The sequence below is a fragment of the Astatotilapia calliptera genome, chromosome 17 (assembly GCF_964374335.1).
Source record: "Astatotilapia calliptera chromosome 17, fAstCal68.1, whole genome shotgun sequence".
Taxonomy (NCBI): domain Eukaryota; kingdom Metazoa; phylum Chordata; class Actinopteri; order Cichliformes; family Cichlidae; genus Astatotilapia; species Astatotilapia calliptera.
In genome coordinates, this window is record NC_137438.1 from 24,289,676 (window position 1) to 24,314,778 (window position 25,103).

Below are 25,103 nucleotides of genomic sequence, written 5' to 3' on the forward strand. Positions count from 1 at the left end.
TTCTTCTAAAATTCTGCTAATTACCAAGCTCTGTTTCCATCAACATGCTTTTGTGTAATAATCCGATTAGAGGAGCTTTTCCAATCCTGCTATGCAGCAAACACACACACGCTCACTGACCAGACACATCGAGAGCTCCAAATTTAGATAAATATTCACTTTGCATACAAGGGCTGTAATTGTTTTGACATTTTATGGTTTCTTTTTTCTTTTTATGCAGAGCTGTGCATTTAGGGACTACAAAAAGGACATTTAAACAGTTTGAAGTTCATGTCTAGACAGCAGGTGTTTAGCATTTCCATGGCATAAAGAACATTGTGGCATTAACACCAAGTTCTCATCTGAAGTGTGTTTTTCATTCTAAAAAAAATGATCTAAAGAAGAAGATTTTCTCTCCTGTCTGAAGATGCTCCCTCCCCCGTCTCCCCCTGCAGTCACGCTGACTGTTCAAACAGCGGCATCAGGATTAAACAGCAGTGCTGCCATGCAAGGCTGGAGCCAGAGTTGCCCCTGTTAATAGCTGCCATGAGTTTCAGGGAGGTAGAAAGGGCAGAGACAGCTCATAAAAGCACAGACCGATCTAAGGCGCACAGGCAGGAGGGGAGGAGAGAGGAGCTGGAGGCCCAGCCAAGGTGCAGGGAAACCCCCATAAACCAGGACCATAACTCTGGCTGACAGGAGCCACTGATGCAGAGGCAAGTCAGGATTATAAAGATCACGCTTCCTCCCTCTGCCACTGCCCAGGCGTTACATCAACTGCTATATTAGGTGGTCATACGGGCGGAGCTGATTCCTGCAAAAAAATAAATAAATCTCCTTTCAAGCAAGTCATGCTTCTCTGCAGCCAAGTTCTAAAGACCTCATTATGTGAAAAATCTGCCTCTTAGGACCTGTTCCACCATGACGCCGTTTGTTTAAAAACTTTCCATTTCTTGAGACAGGACGGTCTTTACAGCTGAATCAGATCAGGACCCAGACCAGACAAACTAACTAAATCATAATATCTTAAAGTGTAGGTCAAGATCCGTGGTTTTTCATCCACAATTGGTCACGGCAGATGGCTGCCTCTTCCTAATTCTGATTCTGCCAGTGGTTTCTTCCTGTTAAAAGGGAGGTTTTCCTTCCCACTGTCGCCAAGAGCTTGTTGTCTGTAATTGTATGGATCAATGAATCCATGTGTCACCAGCATCCAACTGGTGTGTCTGCACAGAGATCAGCTGCCCACACCACTTGAATTGGTCTCTGGGTTGCCAGGTTGCACTAAAATAAGTTGAAACTATTAGTGTGTGGCTTGTGTCATTAGACAAACACACCAAACGTACTGATTTGTGAATTCCAATTATTCAAAATAAAGTTTAAAGAATCAAAAAGAGCAAAACAGGAAGCTTCTTAAAAGCCCAGGAAAAGAGGGTGTGTTAGCAGACATGCAACTGTTTCCTTCTCCTATTTCTATATTTATATCACCTTATAAACTTAATTAATTCACCCAAATTCACAATAAAGCTGTCCTCTTTTGTATGCTTCCTGTTTTTGTTGTGAGACAACTCTACAGACATGAAACAGCAATGCAAACACAGCCCAGACCAAGACTAACCTAAAACAGTTTTTACTGTTGGGCCAATTTAAAGTTTGTTCTCTTCACTGCTCAGATTTATGAACAGAGATGCCGTCTTATAAAATCACCTTTCACATAAGGGAAAGCTCTGGCTGTTCTCTGTTTTCTGCTATAGTCACATGTCAAATGATCACTCAGCGGCTGCACAGTCGACAGCACATCAGACCGCTTGTTACCTACGTAACCAATACTGCCTCATTTAGAAATGGCAGCTTTCTGGGAAGAGCTAAGCTTTGTTTTTTGAAGAGTGAGCCTTCAAAAACGAAATTATCAGCCTCTAAAAGCTCCGTCCACCACATGTTAAGAAGCCCTCCTGGGTTAGAGGCCCAAAAGGGAAACTCTAAAACTTACCTCTTTATTTTTAATTACAACTGTTTAGCTGGTGATCTCTTTTTAATAATCTTTGCCAAAAATGGACCACAGCTCACTGTAGCATTACTGTGAAACCTGTCCTATCGTTTCCAAGATACATTTGAGAAAGTTCTATCTAAGGACACGTTTGGTATTTCACCTCATTAAAATGAAGATTCAAGTATTTTTTTTTTTTAGTTTTTTAAACTGTTAAATCTTATGACAACACTGCAGATGTCTGTTTGTAAGGCACAATATGACATATTTATCATTTTAAGAGCAGGATATCCTATCACGATGGAGAGTTTTTACAACGAGGCAAGCAAACCGTGTGAATATGAATTGGATAAATGCAGTGAAGGAGCTTTTTGTAGCAGATTTTTACCACATGTGAGAGGAACATGGCAGAAAGATCTGCTCAGCCTGTTTCCAATAAAAATGTAATTGTTTCAAGAGTGTTGCAGAACCGAGGGCCCGAATCTTAAATCAAGAAGACACGACGTGAGCGAGCGCTACAGAATTTAGCATAAATGAAGCCAGATCTTCACACACGTTGTTTTGCATTTCAGGCAGACTGAGCTGCAGGGACAGATTGCTAACTTGTCAAAGGGGAAATCTATCGGCTCAAATGTCTTCATAAGAAGATTTTTTTTTTAGCTATGTGCATGTTATCCTAAATGCCAAGTGCAGTGTGTATGAGAGCATTACAAGACTAAAACCATTTCAAGTAGATTTGCAGCGTCTTGTTCTTAAAGCTTCTTGAATTTCTGCTGCACTACACATACTGTACGCTTACTCCCCGTGTTTGCATTTGACAAACAGCTAAACAATAATTATCTGTGCATCTTTGACTGCATCTCTTACCAACATGTTTCTCTTCTCCTCTGTAATGAAAGCTTTAAAGAACAGAGCCTATCCTCTTTTCATTCCCGCTATTAAATGTTATGCTCTAATTGCACCACCAATCAAGACGTTTTTGTTTGAGCCCTTCACAGATTGACTCAAATTACACCCTGCACCAGTGCAGGTTTTGATGAACGACACCTTTCAAAAAAAGTTCACTTTCTGTTTCTTGGTAAAACTTCCATGTGGGTAGATGCAGTAAAAGCAGAAGATGGATGTATAGAAACAGTCAACAAAGGTTTTTCTGTGTCAGAAGCCCTTATTTAGTGGTAATGTTTCTGAAAACAGAGATGTGTCAGTACAGTGAGATCGATGCATGCTTTCCTCCAGGCTTTGTCCACTTTGCCTGGATGGCCTGAATGATTTTTGCTATCACAGCCAGCACAGGATCAATAATCACTCCTCCTCCCTCACTCATCACCGCTGTGGCTGCTGAGATTATTTCTTTCTCTTGATTATCTGGCGGCCGCAGTCACTGCCACTGGGTTGAGCTTAGGTTAATTGCAGACTGGAAGGCAAGGTGAGAAATAATTATGATTACATTTATTTTATTTACAAAACACAAATTCCATCCATTTATTGCTGATGTTCAGCACGTGAGGACAGCCGGTCAGAGCTGTAAATAGGTGCCCATAAATACTAAAATCAACAGACCCTTACCTTCAATAAACAGCTCCAAATTAAAATTCCCATAAGCATAAAAAAGTCAACAATGCAGCCTAATATTTCCCCAGTACACTAACACATACTATCATTGAATAATAATGCTGTCAGAGTTTGGTGGCTGTGTGGATTGTGCAGCACACGAGAGGCATGAATAATCTAATAAAAAAAAAAAGGGCTTTAATAGCTGATAACCAGCCCAAAATAATTAAGTCCAAAGGGGGCAATACAATAGTATCCAAAGACACGAGGGCTTGGAAATGCAGGGCTGCACATGAGGAAACATGTGCAGCAACAAACACACGCTAAGGCCTAATTGGGGAATGAGACACAGGTGCACGTGATTAGGACAAACTATAAGAGTAAACAGGAAATGAACAAAAGCCGTTACTGAAAAAAAAGGCATATGAAACATGAACAAACTAATTCACAGGACTGAACACACAAAACTGCCAACTGAATTTTAACACATATTATGAATTCAAAACTCAGATTGGAAATAGGCATCCCAAGTATACGGTGGCCCCGAGAGGTCAAACAGACCGAAACTTAAGAAAACGCCAGCAAAAAGAAAAAAAAAAAATGCTGCAAAGCACACAAAAAGCACACAGTGACGTAACAGAAAACACAAGGATTGCACTGAGACACAATTAAAAGAAGCAGAGGGTTCATGTACGTTGTAAGGAAGAGAAAGATGTGAGATAATGTGTGTTTTAATCACAATTCGTGTAATAATTTAGAGACACGTTTGCCATTAGCTGTTAACTGTTAGCTTATCCCTTTTGCAGCGACTCCATCCTCTTTTTGTGTCCCTAGAAACACAATTGTTTTGGTTTTGAGTTTGGTTTTTTTTTCAAGCTTTTGGAGGATTTTTGTTATTTGCTAGTGTTTCCTTTCGTTGCAGTCTCACAGCCTGTGTAAAAATGCTATAAAAAATAGAAGTCTATCACAAGGAATCAAATACACAAAATAAGGAAACAAAACAGAGAACCTATCCAAGAAGAAATGCAATATGCCAGTTGGAGTGGGGGGTATTTTACTGCAATCACCTGCCATGAGGGTTACAGTTTTTTACAGACGCAATGACACATTTCTCAATACTTAGGTCACGTTTGCAAAACTCCTCACACAGTGAGCACAACAGAAGTCTATGTGGGCTAAACTGAGGACCAGTTATCATTGTTTTGGCACAAAATGCATTCAATGACTACATCTCTCAAATTTCATGAATTATCTTCTCACTCAGACACAACAACTGCCTAAAATCTTTGTACGGACAGGACATTTTGCATGTGCTTACATACTGTTTTCAAAACTGTTAAACTTATGGCCAAAACAATAACACAATGCAAAACTTAATAAGACAGCAAAATTCAACAGCAATATTTTATTGAAACATATTTTAAATCTAAAAATGCAGTTTAACCAGCCACAGCTGATTCTCATTGTAGATGAACATCTACACAGGTGTTACTCCTTCAATTGTTCAACTCCTTCAATTCTGGCAGCCAGAAGATTCTTTCCTAGGTGTATTGCCCTAGATGACATAAGATGTGATGTGGATGAGAACCTGTGGCCAAATGGAGGAGACCAAGTAGATTAGCATTACTATTGTATGTGTATCAGTGGATGGTGTGTATACAAATTCTTGTATTTTGGGATTACTTAGTGCAAAAAAATAAAAATACATAAACAAATATTAACGAATTCTGCATGATGTCTGATTCATTCCAGTAACATATATTGAAATTATAAACAGAGATGTGTCCTTGTTTTACACAAGAAAACACTGTGTAATGCTACATGTTGTTAGTGTTTTTTAGGTCATTGTTTTGTGGGTGACAAAGTGTGTTTGTCGGCTGTCAACCTTTGCTAGTGTTCTGGAAGAATGAGTTTATTTGAGACCTGAATAAAGTGTTTTGGTAGTTGTAGTGCATTTTGAATGTGAAATGAACTGCTTTGCCAAGCTGACGGTCAGTTAGGAGGATTGTGTGAAGAGTTTTGCAAAAGTGACTTAAGTATTGGGAAATGTGTCCTAGCGTCTGTAAAAAACTGTAATATCAGTAGGACATAAATTATGCAGGTAGCACTGTAACCATCAGTAAATACTGCAAGTGCTCTGAGGCCAAAGCATCGCTGTGGCTTTTGGCTCACTAAACTTTGGGAATCAGACAAACATATTGGAAACATTTTGGAAACTTACCAAGTCTTTTCTTGTGTGTGTGTGTGTGTGTGTGTGTGTGTGTGTGTGTGTGTGTGTGTGTGTGTGTGTGTGTGTGTGTGTGTGTGTGATTTTAGTGGTCTAGGAAAATACTGCTAAAATGGTGCTTCTCTCTTATACTGAGCTACAGTTTAGCAAACTCTGAAATGTTATGGTCAATGTTCAGTACTATACAGCTAAGCAGCAGTGGGGAAACATCTATGCTAATATCCTGCAGATTTCAGGCTAAAACGCTACTCCAGAGTACATGCTAAGTAAAGTAGCTGCCTGCTGTGACCTCTTCCGACCACTATGTCTCATGGGTCATGCACTCTGATCATTTATCTGCCCCGAACTTAATAATAAAGTTGATATAGCTTGTAGCTGGTTTCCCCATTTAAACTACTGTTGACTTATTAGCTTTAATCTGTCGTGCCTCGATCTCTGCATGTAACAGCATAGAGCTGCGTGGTCACGCTTATCCATGCACCCCTGTGATCTTTAAAGTTAATGCATGTGTGTGGGAAGAGGCTACGCTGATCCATCATCATTTCAAAATGAGAGCTAACAAAAGGAGGGTGTTTTTTTGTGTTCGTCTGAGTCTGACTTGGAGCTTAACGCATGTATCCGTCTGCAAATAAATGACTTTATCTCCTCAGTTTATCTCCACCAGGAGCACACCGGGAAGGGCGGAGGAGCAACGAGTGAGGCATTTTGCACAGATAAAAAAGACTGAGTTATCTGTTCACCTAAAGTTACTAATTCCGTTAAGCTAAATTATTCTAAACAAGGTCCTTCTGCTTGTATAGCCTTGGTTATTCCGCTTCATGTTGGAAGTGAGCTACCTTAATAAGTGCACACACCAACACAAACCCCCACCCAAAGGGGTTCATAGGAGTGTATTGCAGAATTCTGGGAGTGCTTTTTAAGAACAGCCTCTGTTCACTATCAAAATCATGTATGCTTCTCCTCTCCTTTATGCATCAACAGGAGAGTTCAACAGAACATATTTTAAAAATTCATCTCTGTCTTTGCAAAGCTCCAATTCTCCTAGTCATCCCTCAGAAGAGTTGTAGCTGCACGCTTTCTAAATCCACGAGTCAAGCTACGACAGCTCCCTGATGACTGCATTGCGAGAGCTTGTGAGTCACAGCTGGTTCAACTGATCCTCTTCAGGAGAGTCAATTCTGACTAAGTGAAGCCAGCAAGGACAGCTGATTAATACCACGGCTGGATGCGCCACAGCTGTCTAATTTACTGCCACAGATATACACAATGATCCATTGCTCCTCTAAAAAAAAGGAAAACAGATCAGCAACGTTGAGCACTCTCGTGCACTTGACTGCTACCGCACACTCAGAGCGAGCAGAGGAAATGAGCCACTTTCTTTCCCCTCGCACTTGATTGTTTCTCCATTTTTTTTCTATCAGTGCGAGTGCAAGTGTGTGTGTGTGTGTGTGTGTCAGATGATGTGCTGCGAAGTGAAAGCGAGGGGGGAACTGCGACAAATTCTAATTCAGCCCCTGCAGCAGCACTTCACTCCAATCGATCTTTTATCCCTCAGCTGCCTTATCTGTTGGATCACTTGTCTGAAGAGCAAAGAGAAAAGCCGTCTTAGCAACAGAGGATAATTAAGGGATTGGACAAGGAAAGAGATAGAAGAGAGGATTTATGTCATCACAAGAAGAAGGTGAGGTGTTGTTAGGGTCCCAAGACTATTGATTTGTAACTCATAGCAGAAAATATATGCATGTGTTTGTCCATCACTGTGGGAGCACACATGCAGAGTAGCACATTACAGTAGATTTACTAAATCTATTTGAAAATTTCTTGATTTCAGTATTTTGGTCACCTTAAAATTGTTTTCTGTGGACAGAAAAAAATGTACGGAGGCCCGCAAGGGACATGGGAGAAAAAAAAGAATTACGATGAACTTTTGCGAGATCTTGCAAAACAAACTCGGGATCTCGCAAAACTTTTGCGACATCTCGCAAAACCTTCGCGACATCTCGCAAAAGTTGAATTCCAACAATGGCGGCAGCTACTAGGGCTGCTCAATTAATCGAATTTTAATCACGATTACGATCTGGGCTTTCAACGATCATTAAAAATGACTGAGCCGATTATTAGCCCCTCCCTCATTTATCCGCGACACCTTAAAGGCCGTCTGTGAAAATATTGTCGGGCATAAACCGGTCCGTGGCGCAAAAAAGGTTGGAGACCGCTGATTAAGAGGACCCGAGGGAAGCTCGGAAAGCTAAGCAGAAGTTATTTGGAGAGTGACTGCCGTTGGTTGAAAAGAGAGTTTAAAAAAAAAAAACTTCAGTGGTGTTGCACACTATTTTATATTATTTTTTAAAGTCATTGTTAACCCTTTAAAGCCGGTCAGAGCTGCATGCTCCGTTTTGCGTAACTATTTTTAAATCCCTGTAGAACCTGAACCGTGTAAGCTAGTGCAATAATTTGTTTTGCATATGAAACCGGAGGAGTTGTACTTACATCTTATGCCATCAGCTTGTCCTCGGTCACGGTTTCGTTCCACATATAGCTTTGCAAAAATTGCATAAAAAGCGCTTGCAGGAACAAAAACATAATATTCCAGAAACACGCTTTGCCGTTCCTATCAGCTGTTCGTAACACTTCCCACAGTGAAATGATGCACATGCTGTTTTCTTTGCAAATTTGCATCATAGGATTGTTTTTTGTTTTTCCTGCAGTATATAAAAATTGCTATATCTCCAAAATAAAACTATGAAGACACTCAAAATAAATTTCCTGTGGTGGGAAACTATTTTTTGCAACTTTATTGTATTTAAAGTTTTGAGGGATAAACCTCTTAAATTTCTCCAAGTAGAAATATATGTAAACAAAACAAAAGCGATTTTCAATTTTTTTTGTAGTTTATTGCACTTTTTTGCAATTTATGTAATTACTATGGACTTAATGCATACATATTATTAAAATATGGGCTATAACAGTTGTATTGATGTATAGCAACTTGAAATGCTCCCACAAATGGCACTACAGCATGTAAAAAAAAAAAAAAAAGCTCTGGTGGACTTGGTTCTATAGTAGGTCTTAAAGGGTTAAATAAATATCGTCAAATAATCGTGATCTCAATTTCAGTGAAAATAATCGTGATTATCATTTTTGCCATAATCGAGCAGCCCTAGCAGCTACTTAGTTGTAATATTACTCTTTCTGTGTCAAAAAATAAACTTTTAAGATATTTTGAGGCGTGAATGTAGTTGTGTAAACGTCAAATATCTGCTCGGTTTACAAGACATCACATATTTGCAAAAGTGCTGCAACGTTTTCGGAGATCTGACACCCACCATCTCGAAGCTAACGGGAGGACGAGACCTACTACAGCCGGGAGGAACACCGCTCTCCCAGCACATCGTCCCTCGCCCTCCCGGTCGGCTTCGAGCTGGCGGCCTCCGAAGAATGCGGCTAACAGTTTTGCGAGATCTCGCAAAAGTCCGACTTAATTTTTTTTTTCTCCCATGTCCCTTGCAGGGCTCTGTAAAAATGTGATGAAATTTAAAAACAAAACATTTAGTGAGACATTAAATTGGATTTAAGTCACAAAGATAATCACATTGTTCATGATCATGAACACAAATTCTCACTTTTTTTCCCTTTTGTGTCCCTTTAAATGATACATTTTAATAAGAAGTATATTTTGTGCTTCTATTTAGTCCTGAGAAAGCCAGGATACTTTACCATGGCAACCAAGAAAAAGCTTTTTAAAAAGTGTCAATTGTGGTATTTAACACCTAAACCAAACAAACTCTGAATTAATAACATAACAATGTATTGAAAAATAATGCACATGCAAGTCTGTGACTTATATGACTTAAACCTGAGTCTCTCGCATGAGCAATGAAACGCTTCGCAGCACCACAAGGCCATTCACCCTCTGAATGTGGCAATTTTCACTATTTGACAGTGAAAAATATACATGGAAGGACCTAAAAATGAAGATGGAATATCAGAGGTCAGGAACATAAAACTTTAGAGGTCGTGGCTGTTTCAGAAACGGCCGTCTCGGCTCGCCAGTGTCACTTAGTTAGTGGAGGAGGGGCGAGTCAAATACTACACCAACCAATCACCAAACCCTACCTGTACAACGGCTCAGCAACAGTGCAGGAGATGTTAACACTGTTGAACTCTCTGTAAGTGACATGCACAGACTACTCCAATGGTGACCTGAAACACTCGAAGGAACATTTAGTTTGCCTCGGTCAGGGACTAACTTCTGTATCATAGCAATCAAAGCATCTCAGCTGGGAGTTTTGAAGGTTTTCAGCTGGAAATAAAACTCCTCCTATACACATGTGCACATAACATCTATCATTCTACTCGTCAGTACTTGAACTTTCTTCCTCAGAGACAAAAAAAAAAAAACAATCTTAACTCATTCACTGCCAGCCATTGGCAGTGAATGAGTTAAACCCATTGACTCATTCACTGCAATTGATGGCTATAGACATCAATGGCAGTGAATGAGTTAAAATGCACTTATATATAAAACAAATGACCTATTAAGCTTTAAAACTCAGACAGGAGCAATGATACTTCAACTTCAACTCAAAAACAGCAAACCTGCAAACTCGTAGATCCAACACAGCAAATTCAAAAGTGTTAAATGTTTTGGTGTTAATAGTCTCCTTGCAAAAGTAGAGTTAATTTTACTCTAAGCAGAGTCACATTCTTTTAATGTAACTCTGAGGTGTAAAATGATAGTAGTTAAAATCGAGTGTTAAAAATGAGTGTTTCTCTGTCAAATCTGGAGGTGTTACAATGGAAACATTAACTCTTGACCTCTTAACTCTGAACTCCTAGAGGGGCTATGACACCAACAGAGTAAATTCACAGACTCCGCCCTCAGCACCATAGGCTCCAATCGAAGCTGAAGTGAAGCCGTTTCAGAACATTTTGCTCTACATATTTGAGTTGTTTGCCATGCTTGGTAAGTCATTTTTTCAAAGATTGTTTCAATTGTTATTATGAGCTTTTACTTCTGTGGCTCTTTGAAGTTGAGACAAAGCTGTGTGAAAGGCATTAGCCATGTTGCTCGCTGATAGCATAATATTCTGTTTTAGCTAGCTGAAAGGTATTGTTTGCGGGCAAATACCACAGCCTTGAAAAAAAGCTTGCATGTGAATTTTCAGTCAAACTTTTGGTCAAATACACCTAAAACAATGTCTAGAATGTGAAATGTTGGTATAATGGTGCTACTTGAAGCCTGAAAACGATCGCCCATAAAAACCAAAACAAAAAACGAGCAAACAGCAGTAGCTGACGTCCTGACTGGATTCTACGTTAGCATTTAGATCCCTCCAGAGTTTTGTGCACACGGTTTAGGTAAAAATGAAAAAGGTTGAGGTTTTACATTTAGTTCAGTATTACCTGTTGCCTGTGTCCTTGTCTTTTGGGAAAATACTTTACACAAGTAATGGCTCAAAGAGGATTCCTTTTTTTTTTTTACTGTGCTGCAATTGATTACTGGATTATTTGTGCCATTAATTAGTGTCAACTAATTTTTATTCAATCTCCGCACAGGATATGCTTGTGAAGATGGAATATGGGGGAGAGCAGAAGTGCATTGAAGTTCCACAAAGGGATGAGTGAAGGACATGCATATTGTATTGAAGAAATAAGTGATGAGAATGCTGTTATTTGCATTTACCATGTCAGACCTTTTGATAAACAAAATTCTAATGAAAGTGAGAACATGTATACTGTTACATCTTTCAGAAAATGTTTTGAAATTGTGGTCACAGTTCAGAATAAATGTTTTTCAAAAACCATTGCATCTTTTTAGTAAATGTTTATTTCCAAAAGAAATTTCTAGAAGTTCAGAACAGTAAAATTCCCGCTTTTTAGAATGAATTAGAAGATAACTCTTACGTAGTTAAACTAAAATACTCTTTGAGAGTTAATATATAAACTCTTAACACCAAGTGTTAAATTATCAACTCCAGACAGATTTGGTGTTTAACACTAAATCAGAGTTAACGTACCAACTCTCCAAAAAGAGTTAAATTAACACTCTCTGGTGTGGACCCATATAGACACTTTAATAGTGTTGAAATCAAATCCGACAGTGTTAATTTGGACATGCTGGATTTGCTGTGAAGGTGAAATAAATGATTTCACTCATGCGGACGAAAAAAGATTTTTGGCTCGACAAACCAATAAAACGTGCACAACCACTTAGCAGGAATAGACCCGAGGGTGTGGAATATACTCTGTGTGGGACCTTTGCAAAAATTTACAAGACACGTCCTCGGAAACTTTACAATCGAGCACATCAAGATTTGCATCCAGCACAGAGTAGAGGAAAAAATCCTGAGTTGGGTCGGATTCAATTAAAATCACACCGGCTTTTAAAAAACGTATATCTTTGCAGCGGATTCGACACAATGCAAGGAAGTTAAATTTGCATGAGTTCAGCTTTGACATATGATTGTGAGCCACTGACCTAATGCAAATTGTCTTGACAGTGCTGACCTTTAAGTGAACAAAGTTACTATGGTAAAATTAGCCAACAATACAATTTCATTATATTTTCTTCTCATATCTAAAAAGGCCTCCTTTCTGCTTTGACTGGGTGTTAACAGGGACTAAATATAAATTCGTATAAGGGTGGAAATTGGATCTTGAGACTAATAAAACAAACTCTGATTTATAGGGTATACAGTTGTGGATTTACTGCCCTGAAGTGATGAAGTGTTGCACCCCTACAGTACAGCCGTACGGCGCGCCCCCTCAAGTAGCGCTGAAATCTGAGCTTGAGCTAAATCTCATCTATGTGTGAAAAATTGAAGCGGACGTGACAGAAAAATTGCAGAGGATGCGACCTCTGGGTCCTCAGTGGTAGTTTTAGCCGGGAGACACATCACCGCACTGCTATCACGAAAATCACACTTTATTGAGGAAAACTACACATAACAGAAACCTTCCCCTCAAACAGAAGTGAGATACTCAAGTGTAAGGTCTTGTTTTGAGTTATTCCAGAAAAGAAATAATATTTTAAGCCATAACAAAGGTTGGGACTGGTTTAAATATCAGTCTTTTCCCCCCCATAACACTGGCACTTATGCAATGACTCGCATACCTCTTAATCCATTTCCTGACAGTTATGAGAGTGAGGCCAAGTCCCAGTGAGACGTGGAGAGAGTAGAGTGTCCAGCCGTGACCTCTCTCCTCAGTTCGCCTCACCCCACTGATGTGAGGAGGGCTGACAGCCCAGCCCAGCTCAGAGCCAAAGGGAGGCCAGAGGGGCATTCGAGGAAGAAGCCGGGTTTTTAAATAAAGGCGGATTTTGATATCATTTAATGCCGTTTTCATCGACAAATCTGTATTCTAGCATTCTGCATGTAGCCTCACAGTTTTACTGTCTAGTCTCTTTACAAAATCTGATATTATCCTCATCCTTTATAAAGCCTGCATTTTCTACTGCTGTTCCTTAACTGGCCAAAAGTCGGGCTCCTTACTGTGAGGACATGCAGCTATCCATCAGGAAAAGTCATGTCTGCAAGTCATTTCCATCATTTTATCGCATAAAGAAGGAAGAAGCATGCACACTGCATATCTCTAACTTTCAGCAGATGACAATCTCCCCATTTGAGGCGTGAAATCGAACTCGCAAATCGGATTAGAAAAAGTTTGTGTGAGTTTGTTTGGCTCCACTGAGTCTCGCTTGTGACTCATTGCATACGGTTGCTTGTTCAGGACACCTCTGTGTCCAGTTTAAACACAGTGGGTTCCCTTAAGCACCATTTTTCAATGTGTAGAGTTAACAATGTGAAACGGGAATATCTTTACCCAAGCCACATAAAAAAGATACATAAAACTTGTGACTATTGCTCCCTAAAGGATTGCTGCTGTAGGTCCTGGCTGTCATGGGCCTGTTCGTCTGGGTCTCCTGTGTCACATTTTTCCTCTAATTCAAGGAGGAGCCGCCGATTTGGGCTTCAGCTGTTTCATCTGTTCCCCATCAACTCATTACCTGCCTGCATTTAAGGACTGCCGCTCGTTGCCAGGCTCCGTTGTTCCCTCAGGTTCCCAGTGTACTCACTTCTGTGCTATCTCCCAAACAGCTGAAGCACCCAGTTGCTCCCCATTCCTGACCTCTCCTCCAGATTAAAAAAAAAAAAAAGCACTCTTCTCTAGTTAAATCTCTGACCTCATGCCAGGCTTGGACTGACCCACGTCTTCTCTCTCAGAGCTGCCTACTTGAACTGTCAGTGGCGGCCTCTGAGAGGCTCTACAGCTAAAGTGTTTAAATTGTTCATCGTATTTAACTAAACAAACCCTCTGCTGTTCCTTAGGTCCTGCCTAAGAGGATCCCTACATTTAATACGTTTTAGGTTTGACAGCATCTAGACAAACACGGTGAACACAGTGCTTCTCCATGAGACTGCAGCAGCTTTTGATAAAACGGCAGTATTTAACGTCCTTGCATGACATTGTGATACTCAAGGATGGGACTTGTAAGCATCTCAAAGAAGTTGTCATCTGGCATCACTGACATGTGATGGAGGTACTGAAGAGGAATACTGGAACAATGGTCCGTTCAGTGATGTTGTTTCCTTGTTTGCATTTACAGCTACTTCTTCATCTGCCTTCATTTTTCAAATCAGCTGGAGTGTTATTCTCAGTGTAGGCCACAATGGAGGCTCCATATAGAAGCAACCCCCAAGTATAAATTAAGATTAAAAGTAAGCAAATGAGGGGAAGAACAGCCTCCTGATGGACATATTCATGATCTACTCCACTACCACCTCTCCAAACTCCAGATGTGGACTTTTGTGGCTCATTAAAATCTTTTCTGCAGATGGCATATCACGATACCAACACCAAAGGACACCTTTTGGCATATCTTTATGACTCCGGCAGTATCTGATGAGACAGCGGTATGTAGGGCTGCTCAATTAATCGAATTTTAATCTCGATTACGATCTGGGCTTTCAACGATCATTAAAAATGACTGAGCCGATTATTAGCCCCTCCCTCGTGCTTTACTCTCGCGCTGCTCCGTGTGGCAAATCGAGCGCACCTCTCGGCATTTCGAACACGCCTCACAACAATTAAGAGGACCTAAGGGAAGCTCGGAAAGCTCAGCAGAAGTTATTTGGAGAGGAGAGTGACTGCCGTTGTTCCAGATCTACTGGCGTTTAGATCAACTGGCGTTGGTCGAACAGATGTGTGGCATTCTTGCGTTTCAGGAGCTGCTACCGACAAACCAGCAAAAAAACGCCAAATGTGTCATCTGTGACACTTGTGAGGTTATCTCAAACACACTCCGTCAGTCTTGATGCTGTTGAACAACAAAATGTTTAAAAATGTGGCGAGTTTACCTGGTGATATCCTCATGCGCAACGCGATCGCGAAAACAGCAAACAAGTAATACCACGCCGATGTTGTTCACAGGACAGCAAGAGTAAACGATCGGGAGACCCTAGTCATCATTATCGTTCCCCTTGCACGGTTTATTTCTCCGAATTCAGCGTTTTTGCTTCACAACTAAAGCGAGCAGTTTACTTTGTGCACTAACATGGAGTCGAGTCAACCAGCGCCACCTCTGGCCAAGTGCCACAGCCTACAGCCAGATCAACCTGTGACACACATCTGCACCACGTTTGAATTCATCAACATGGCTGGAGAGTTGGTAGTTATATACAGTCGGTATAAGTGTGGTTAATCCAATGAAGATTTGTAAGGAGATGGCAGTTACTTTGAATTCACAGCAGTTACACAGTGATTAGTAATAAACAGCCAGTGAGAGTGAGTGGATTTAAGAAAGTCAGTGACTCAGGTGTGTCGCTTGGTTTGTCATCTGTTTGTGAGACTGGAGGAGACGTAGAAATCTTTTGTTTTGAATCTTAGTTAGGAAGGTTCCTGTTTGAAAACAAGCACTTTTTGTGAGAAATGCAAGAAGTACATCTGCAGAAAGCACACAGTTACATTCTGTCCATCATGTGGACAAAATCGAAAATGTTGAGCATTGAAAAACTGAGAACGTTGGGCAAGTTCAACAGAAATGTGTTTGTAAGAACGAACAACCAAATTGTTCCTAAATTAGTTATGGAAAGTCACTGTTGTATGTCTGTGTTCTACATGTTTATCTGATGGGAAATAAAGTTGCTATTGTTTTATTGCAGTTTTTGGATAATTCTGAGTGGATTTACACAGTACGGGTCAAAATGACCCGCAACAAAATCAATGTCACTTTTTTGTTTTTCAACATAATACAAGGGTTAATTTCCAAAACTTCCATATGATCTTCAATTTGTAGCAGATCCACTATCACACAGCAGCTGGAGCAGTTTCAAATGGAGGTCAGTCCACTACTACCATAGCCTACTACTAGATTAACTTGTGACACATCTTCACCTGCTGCTATGATCACAGTGAGTAGAGGCTGAGTGGCTGCACTAACCCCTGGTACATCCAAATCTACCCACAAACATGTTGAAAGATGCAATGCCAGCAATGTGGATTGTCAACACTGAAAACAATCAGTAAGCAAAGACAACAGGGATCACTTTTTTCTGTTTATTTAGCATGCACAACATTTGTAGTCGCCTTCTGCACAGGGGAAGTCCACACACACACTGTGTGGTACCACTTTCCACAGAAGGTGCATTCAGTCTGCAAGATTGAATGAGATTGTCAGGGTCATTGTCTGACTGTTTATTACTAATCGCCTGCTGTACATTCACAGTAACTGCCATCTCCTTACAAATGTTTATTAGATTAACCACACTTATACAGACTGTATATAACAACCAACTCTAAAATGTTTGTTCGCAGAGTAAAGACACAGACAGACTATGCTAACGACATGTGATGTTACAACACTAGTGAAATATTAGTGTCATTTCATTCTTTTCAAAGGTTTATTTGCATGACGCACAAACAGACACAATTGAAAGGTACAAATGTGTTGTGCATGAAACGAATTCAAATGTGGTGCAGATGTGTGTCACAAGTTGATCTGGCTGTAGGCTGTGGCACTTGGCCAGAGGTGGCGCTGGTTGACTCGACTCCATGTTAGTGCACAAAGTAAACTGCTCGCTTTAGTTGTGAAGCAAAAACGCTGAAACCGGAGAAATAAACCGTGCGAGGGGAACGATAATGACGACTAGGGTCTCCCGATCGTTTACTCTTGCTGTCCTGTGAACAACATCGGCGTGGTGTTACTTGTTTGCTGTTTTCGCAATCGCGTTGCGCATGAGGATATCACCAGGTAAACTCGCCACATTTTTAAACATTTTGTTGTTCAACAGCATCAAGACTGACGGAGTGTGTTTGAGATAACCTCACAAGTGTCACAGATGACACATTTGGCGGTTTTTTGCTGGTTTGTCGGTAGCAGCTCCTGAAACGCAAGACTGCCACACATCTGTTCGACCAACGCCAGTTGATCTAAACGCCAGTAGATCTGGAACACCGTTGGTTGAAAAGAGAGGTAAAAAACTTCAGTGGTGTGGAAACATTATGGATTCACTGAGTCAGACGTGGATCAAGTAGACATAGTGTGTAAACTTTGCTACGGTGTCGTAGCTGCACCACAGAGCAACACTGCAAAGTTCACTAAACATAGATGTTTACATTTTTCATTTATTTCTTATATTGCAAACATTTGCACTGTTATCAGTATCGGCACACTGTTTTATATTATTTTTAAAAGTCATTATTCAATACATTGTTATTGTTAACCCTTTAAAGCCGGTCAGAGCAGCACGCTCCGTTTTGTGTAACTATTTTTAAATCCCTGTAGAACCTGAACCGTGTAAGCTAGCGCAATAATTTGTTTTGCATATGAAACCAGAGGAGTTGTACTTACATCTTATGCCATCAGCTTGTCCTCGGTCACGGTTTCCTTCCACATAAAGTTTTGCAAAAATTGCATAAAAAGCACTTGCAGCAACAAAAACATAATACTCCAGAAACACGCTTTGCCGATCCGATCATGAACTTCCCACATTGAACAAGACGTCAACGCGAACTATTGCATGCAAGTCATTTCCTGCCCGAAACTGGAAGTGACATCGTTTTCGCGGAAAATTTAGTTTTTTACTTGTAGGCCTTAAAAGCCTATACTGGTGTTTTTATAAGTCATGTTTGACTTTTCTGAATAGTTTCTGGGATGCTTAGAACTCGAATTGCACAGCTGGAAATAGTTTATTTTGATGCTGTTTTCTTTGCAAATTTGCATCATAGGATTGTTTTTTGTTTTTCCTGCAGTATATAGAAATTGCTGTATCTCCAAAATAAAACTATGAAGACACTCAAAATAAATTTCCTGTTGTTGTAAACTATTTTTTGCAACTTTTTTGTATTTAAAGTTTTGAGGGATAAGCCTCTTAAATTTCTCCAAGTAGAAATATATGTAAAAAATACAAAAAACGATTTTCAATTTTTTTGTAGTTTATTGCACTTTTTTGCAATTAATGTAGTTACTATGGACTTAATGCATACATATTATTAAAATATGGGCTATAACAGTTGTATTGATGTATAGCAACTTGAAATGCTCCCAAAAATGGCACTACAGCATGTAAAAATATAAAGTAAGCTCTGGCGGACTTGGTTCTATGGTAGGTGTTAAAGGGTTAAATAAATATCGTCAAATAATCTAGATCTCAATTTCAGTGAAAATAATCGTGATTATCATTTTTGCCATAATCGAGCAGCCCTAGCGGTATGCAGTATTTGACACTGTGGGATGGGAATCCACTGGGCCAGTAATATTAAACATTCCCTCAACCAACCAAATCGAGTAAGATCTGAATTTTAGATATGCCAGCTTTAAGCCCTGGACTGAAATTTGTACTTCACTCACTCACAAGCCCACCTGAATACATAATACAGCCTGTAAGAAGCAAACGCCTGAAAGATAAACTTCACTAGAAAATGTTTTAGAAACCTTCAACAGTCAAATAACACTCTGTCCCTTACAAGTAAAAAAAAAAAAAGTAAATAAATCAAACTTGTACTTCTGGCATCTTTCCTTTGTGACTTTGACCACTGATCCTCGAGAGGCAGCTGTCCAACAGCATCTAACTGATTAAATCTGCTTGCTTTACAGCTGAAAAGCCCGTGTAACGCCGCCACGCGGGATCCGTCCGTGAACCCCCTCATGGCCAGTGTGCCCTTGTCCTTCACAAAAAAACATGACAGCCAACCCGTAAGCAGCAGCTTAGGCATCTTCTTAGCAGCAGCTCTGAATTATTTACCCAGCAAAGCTTTAGAGATGCTTCTAAAATGCTCTGCAGAATTTTGGCTCCGTCTTTTGCACCCTGACATGTTACGTAACTCTGTTTACTAGTGCGGAGCTTTCTGGTCTGTGGCGCTGCACTGCAAGAAGACACGGGCTTCTCTTGTGTTGAAATCTGGGTCGAAAGGTGGGGAATGACAAAGAGAATAAACCCCGATCTGCAGCAGTTAGTGATCAAAGCAGCAGACTGGGTGTTCATGATGGGGTTTTGTTTTTTTGGTGCTTAAATATTAAATGAAAAAATTAAAATCAGATGAATCAAATGCATTTAAGACAAACAAAAATTAAATTTTTGTTTACTGTATCATTCATAGGCCTCGGTGTGCTCTGGCATTCGTTTTTTCAAAGAGCACTGTAGAAGTAACAGCAGCCAGCATCCATCAAGTTAAATCATATTCAAGCTAAATTAAATTGAGGGGCCGGTTAAATCTTTTGACTAGAACTGTGCCTCAGACGAACTGACCTGAGTCAGACACACTCCATTAGCTAATTATATCCCTTTAAATGACAAATATATAAGTCAGAAGGCAGCCACTGTATGAATACCAACTGGATTTTACCACGTGGTCACAGGCAGAGGCGATAACGCCCTAAAGCAGGAGGCAAAGGGGAGGAAAAGGAGATGAAAGGCTCCCCTGCTGTACCAATGAAATCAAGACCAAGCTGCTTTTTTGAATTTGATTAGGCTGGAAGAGTTCAGAATAAATGAGAATAATGAGCAGTGGTGAGAAGAGGGAGTGAGCCAAGCTAAACTCAATCCTCTAATGCCGCCCCACATCGGGGGAAATGCTAACCATGTTTCTGAAATGATGATTTCAAAATGATAACTCTATTTCTGTTCTCCTAGGATTGAATGATAAATCACTTTTACTGTTCAGTGAAGCAGGATAATTTCAACAATTTGCCTTGACAGCCAAGGTTGCTAATAATAAGAGCACCTCAATGGGATACGGGTTCCAACACAACTCTATGTGCTACTGTACTGGAGCTTCTTTATCTCTCACAGCGGCCACAACAAATGTCTTGAGAGTGTTTTATCCACCACAGAAAAGCAAAGCCAATGCATAAGCACTGTATGTAACTCTATGTGGTTACATATTACCCTCTCCACTGCGAGATTCCTTAATGGTGAAAACCACATAGCTATAGGAGCAACGTTTCATTTACTATTTATACATGGCCAGGGGTCTATAATTGACACAGCAGATTCAGTTATGGAGGCCTGTTGCTAGTGCTTCACAATGCCATTAAAAAGAGAAAACACACACACACACACACACACACACACACACTGGGCCCTGTCTTCTTGCCTGAAAATCAATCTCAGCATGCCATGTTGAAGGCTGTCTCAAATTCCCAAAATACATCTGGAAGATAGAGGAGTGAGGAGAGGTGAGGCATGCCACAGGAACTGTAAGAAAGGCTTTTACCTCAGCTGCATGAAAGAAGCGCACAACACATGCATCACAGTCGTAAGACAGTTTAAAGTGCTTAATTTAAGGAGAACTGGGTGGCCATGGTTACTTAACCTCTGTTTTGGTTGTCACCTTACAGTAAGAGTGAAGGAGAAGGTTTCCAAGATGCTAGTGAGGCCTGCTATGGTGCATGGTTTCGATATGTTGGTCAAAGGATGCTGAAGATGGAGGAAAGAGGAAGACCCCAGAGAAGACTCATGGATTTAGTGAGGGAGGATGTGCAGAGGGGTTGGTGTGACAGAAAAGGATAGGGTGAGATGGAAGCAGCTGAAAGAAGAACATTGGATGTGGTCCTGATACGCGGGATGAGAACATTTCAGGTGTCCTGGTGTGACAGGACCACCTTCAAGCTGACAACCCCACTAGTGGTTAAATACCTGGGACTCCCCAGACTCTGAACTGCAAGTCTAGTTGCTTTTGATTTTAGCTACAAGACTGAGAAATGACACCAACAGCTGCAATATAGAACTAGAACGATGATGGACTGCATGGTCGGGGCGATCGTGGCTCAAGAGTTGGGAGTTTGCCTTGTAATCGGAAGGTTGCCGGTTCGAGCCCTGGCTTGGACAGTCTTGGTCGTTGTGTCCTTGGGCAAGACACTTCACCCGTTGCCTACTGGTGGTGGTCAGAGGCCCTGGTGGCGCCAGTGTCCGGCAGCCTCGCCTGTCAGTGCGCCCCAGGGTGGCTGTGGCTACAATGTAGCTTGCAATCACCAGTGTGTGGATGACTGGATATGTAAAGCACTTTGGGGTCCTTAGGGACTAGTAAAGCGCTATACAAATACAGACCATTTACCATGGTCGAAGTTTCTGACCTTTAACATTGTGCCTTTTATCTTATTTTTATTATTGCGCTACGTTCTGAGTTTATTTAAAAGCAGCCTTAAATATTAAAGTTGTCCTGAATGCTGTTATGCTTGCATGTCAACTCAGATCATAAAATACAGCAGCCGGCTATAAAGAAAACAATGGAGGCTTTAAAATGAAAGCTCAGGGGTAAAAATGTCTCATTTTGTTAAATGAGACGCCTCCTCTGCACGCTTCCTTGGAAGAGACGAAGATGTAAGGAGATGAGGTGAGGAAAGGACAAAGAGTGTGGACAAAGTGAGAAATGAGAGGAGGAGATTGCCCCTGCACGATAATCAAGAACCAAAAACATGATTACAATAATGATAACATTGCTGGCACAAACCCGTCCACGAACCGAGACATCACCCCGCTGGGTTCATAAAATACTAAAACATCATCTTTCCCCACCATCTTTCTGATGAGGGAGAACACCTGAGCTGCCAATGTGAGCCTAAAAATGTTAATTATTGGCTTTTATTTTAACTTTTACGAGCCATTTTCATGTGGTTCAATAAGCTACCCACCGCTGAATGAACGAAGGCGATAAGGAGACTATAAGTTTGCCCGTTTTTACTGCTTGGTCCAGACCTCTCGAGATAGTGTAACTGATTTGTCTTTTGTGCCTTTTGCCAAAAGACAAATAAATTCTTTAAACCTCTTCAGTCCATCACAGGAAATCACTGTTGGTGGGTGGAGGGTGATCAGTGTGCACTTGTTGGTTTATTTATGGTGGCACAACTTGCTATAGCATCGCTCCAGCAAATAAAAGTTTGATTTATCACCTCCTACGCCGGCTGTATACGTCAGTGTATAGAGAGCAGACCTTTTCTGCCTCTACATATCTAACTGCACTCCAAGCCAGTGTCTAGTACAACTTGACAGAAATGCACTACACTGTGTATGAACAGTGTTTACATATGCATGAGTACAGAGAGAGAGCAATGGGAGAATTCACCAAAGGGACTGACTAAACTTCACTAATTTAAAAAAAAGAAAGAAAAGCTTTCTATCCTTAGTCAGGAAGTATGTGGGCGGTTTGAACTCTAATGATATTTACTGTACAGTAGCTTTATTCCATTCACAAGAACTGCACACATTCTATTGGTTACAGACATCAAATCTTAACCTCTTCGCGTAACTCCATCCTCATCATCCGCATCTGTTCTTTCAGCCCACTGAATTGAGGTCATCACTTCTGCACATATTGTTTTAAGATTGCCTCTTTTGCCTGTCAGTAGGTCTCAATGACCTTGCTCGTTAGCTGGGTCACTAACGAGATCAGGGTCTGTCTGCAGACTTTTCTTTGGGTGCTTAAACTTCACCAAAACTGAAGTATTTGCTTGTTTTAAAATGAAAAGCAACCAACTTGGTTTGATTCAATTAAACATCACAATTTAGGGTATAATGCCCCTTTAATGAAACAAGTCACATATTCCACAATAGACTACTTTAGATTTGACATTAATTTCCTCACATGACCACTAGTGATCTCTTACATGCTCTGTAGAAGAATGGATGATAACTACCTACTGAGCTGACAAGAAGGCAAAAGGAGTGTGCCTTATGGAGATATGGGCTGATTAGAGCCATTCAATGGGCCTCAGCTGATAAGTTGTCTGAGCAGCATTTTTCAAGCCTCCTGATAAGTTATCTACTTTTGTTAAGAACATTCTTGGCACCTAATTTTGAAGTATTTAAACAGGAGAGAAAAAAGTTGTGAAAAGCCAGAAAGCAATCAGAAAAGAGTCAAAACTGAGCACAAACTAATGGATTTAAATATTTTGCAACCTGTTTGAGGGCCATTTGAAACCTTAGCCAATGTTCTTCAATAAACAAAACATTGTTTAAATACCACTGAAATGTGAGGCACACCAAACACACAAAAGATTTGCGCACTTCAGCATTCCTCTGATCGAGGGGTTAGACGCTGGTTTTCTACATCAAAGTACTACAGAACGCCTCTGGTTTGTCTTATTTTTCTCCCTCCCTTCACATCACAGACACCTGCCATCTGTGGGCACCTGTATAACATCTTAGAGGCAACAGTGTTATATATTAACCGTGATGGCTCTAAGTCATCATTTGTAATAATCAAAACCATGAACCCTAACAGGTGTTGGCAAAATAATCAGACAGTGAATTTGAACGGCCCGAATCTTAAAGGATCATTTACTCAAGGAGAATGCTGCAATGGGTCCAGGCTATGGTCGATTTTCCCATGATGCACTGAGTGTTGCTTCTTCATTCACGTCTTAACTCCCCACTCTGCATTAATCATCCATTATTATTATTAAACTCTGACTCTCTTCCACAGCATGTCTGTTGTTCTGCCTTCCCCCTCTCAACCCCAGCCGGTCCTGGCAGATAGCTGCCCCCTCCCTGAGCCTGGTTCTGCTGGAGGTTTCTTCCTGTCAAACGGGAGTTTTTCTTTTCCACTGTCGCCAAAGTGCTTGCTCATAGAGGATTTTTGACTGTTGGGGTTTTCTCTGCATTATTGTTGGGTCTTCATCATTAATATGCAAATTCTTATGACCATTGATCAACAACCCACTGATCAAAGTGTATTGATCAAAGTCCACTGATCAATGGCCATGAGTACCATTCACAGAGAGTTGAGTAATGGCTGCAATCACAGCATTGTAAGATGGCGAAAGGTGTACCTTTAGGCCCCCTCCTCGATTCAGAGATGGTCTTTCCCTTTTCACATAAATGGCCTCCTTGACTCTGCGTTCAAACCAGCATTCCTCCCTGTCCAGGATGTGTACATCCTCATCATTGAAAGAGTGTCCACTGGCCTGTAGGTGTAAATAGACTGTGGAGTTCTGGCCTGACGAGGTAGCTCTTCTGTGTTGTGAAACGTTTCTCCCACTGAAAACGTTGTGTCCAGATTTATTTTAAGAAGTTAGAATACGTGAAGTTTTGTGTGTTTGTCTAATGTTACCCAAAATATACCTGACTGTCCATGAAACTGTCCACATGCTAACAGTTTCTGCTTTTTGCATCCTACAACCTGCAACTCGAGTCAAGTGGTTTGGGCAGCCAATGTCTGCGCAGACACACCAGGTGTGTGCTGAATAAACTTGCTGCCGCCTCAGCTGGTTAATAATTTCAGCCATCCCTACTGCAGAAACAAAATAGATTAATTAATGGTGAGCAGAATCAATTAAATCTAGACAGCAAATTGATACTTTGATCATTTCAAGATCTAAACATTAGTAGAAATGAAAAATCGTCATTTTGGGAAATATAACAGTTCATGCTGCATCTCTGCTTTAACGCTTCACCTCTTGGAACCCTACTACGACTAACCCTCACCTGAGTAGTTTCTATCATGTTTCAGGGCTCCTAATAGATCAAAATGATTGGTTGTGCATCATAAATTTGTGAGGTTGATCTCTGGCTATCCAGCTACTGTCCCAAAACAGCTGGATTGTGGAGAAGATTGCCCAGGCCTACACCTGCCTAAACATCCAAACAACCAACTGCAATTTCAGGGAAATTTCAGGTGAGAATCAAATGGTCACAAATAGAAACGGATATGAACTTCTCCAGTGAGGAGAAAAACAAACACTACAGGAAAGTTCAAGGAGACTCTTCCTTTTCATCTATTTGAGGAGCAAACACTGGCAGAGCGGTAATAACGCTCTGATGGAAAGCCTCTTCCTGTGATGAATTGGCCTGCTGCGTTTATCGTGCTAATTTCAGCTGTCTGACACTGGCTCGCCTGTTGCAAGGCATGAAGCCCATCAGC

At 40.7% G+C, this 25,103-nt stretch overlaps 1 protein-coding gene and 2 long non-coding RNA genes across 4 annotated transcripts in view; 1 reads left to right on the forward strand and 2 right to left on the reverse strand.

Annotated features, from left to right (window-relative positions):
• Window positions 1–25,103, reverse strand: part of LOC113008735 (ankyrin repeat- and BTB/POZ domain-containing protein 3-A) — a 259,075-nt gene that overhangs the window by 159,211 nt on the left and 74,761 nt on the right. The gene's annotated exons all lie outside the window — the stretch shown is intronic.
• On the reverse strand, window positions 2,097–5,097 carry LOC145421585 (uncharacterized). Its single transcript, XR_013902971.1, has 2 exons — window positions 3,530–5,097; window positions 2,097–3,377 (listed from the first exon to the last, which is right to left on the reverse strand). It is a non-coding gene; the product is annotated as an uncharacterized LOC145421585 (long non-coding RNA).
• LOC145421586 (uncharacterized) lies at window positions 10,153–11,544 on the forward strand. Its single transcript, XR_013902972.1, has 2 exons — window positions 10,153–10,707; window positions 11,301–11,544. It is a non-coding gene; the product is annotated as an uncharacterized LOC145421586 (long non-coding RNA).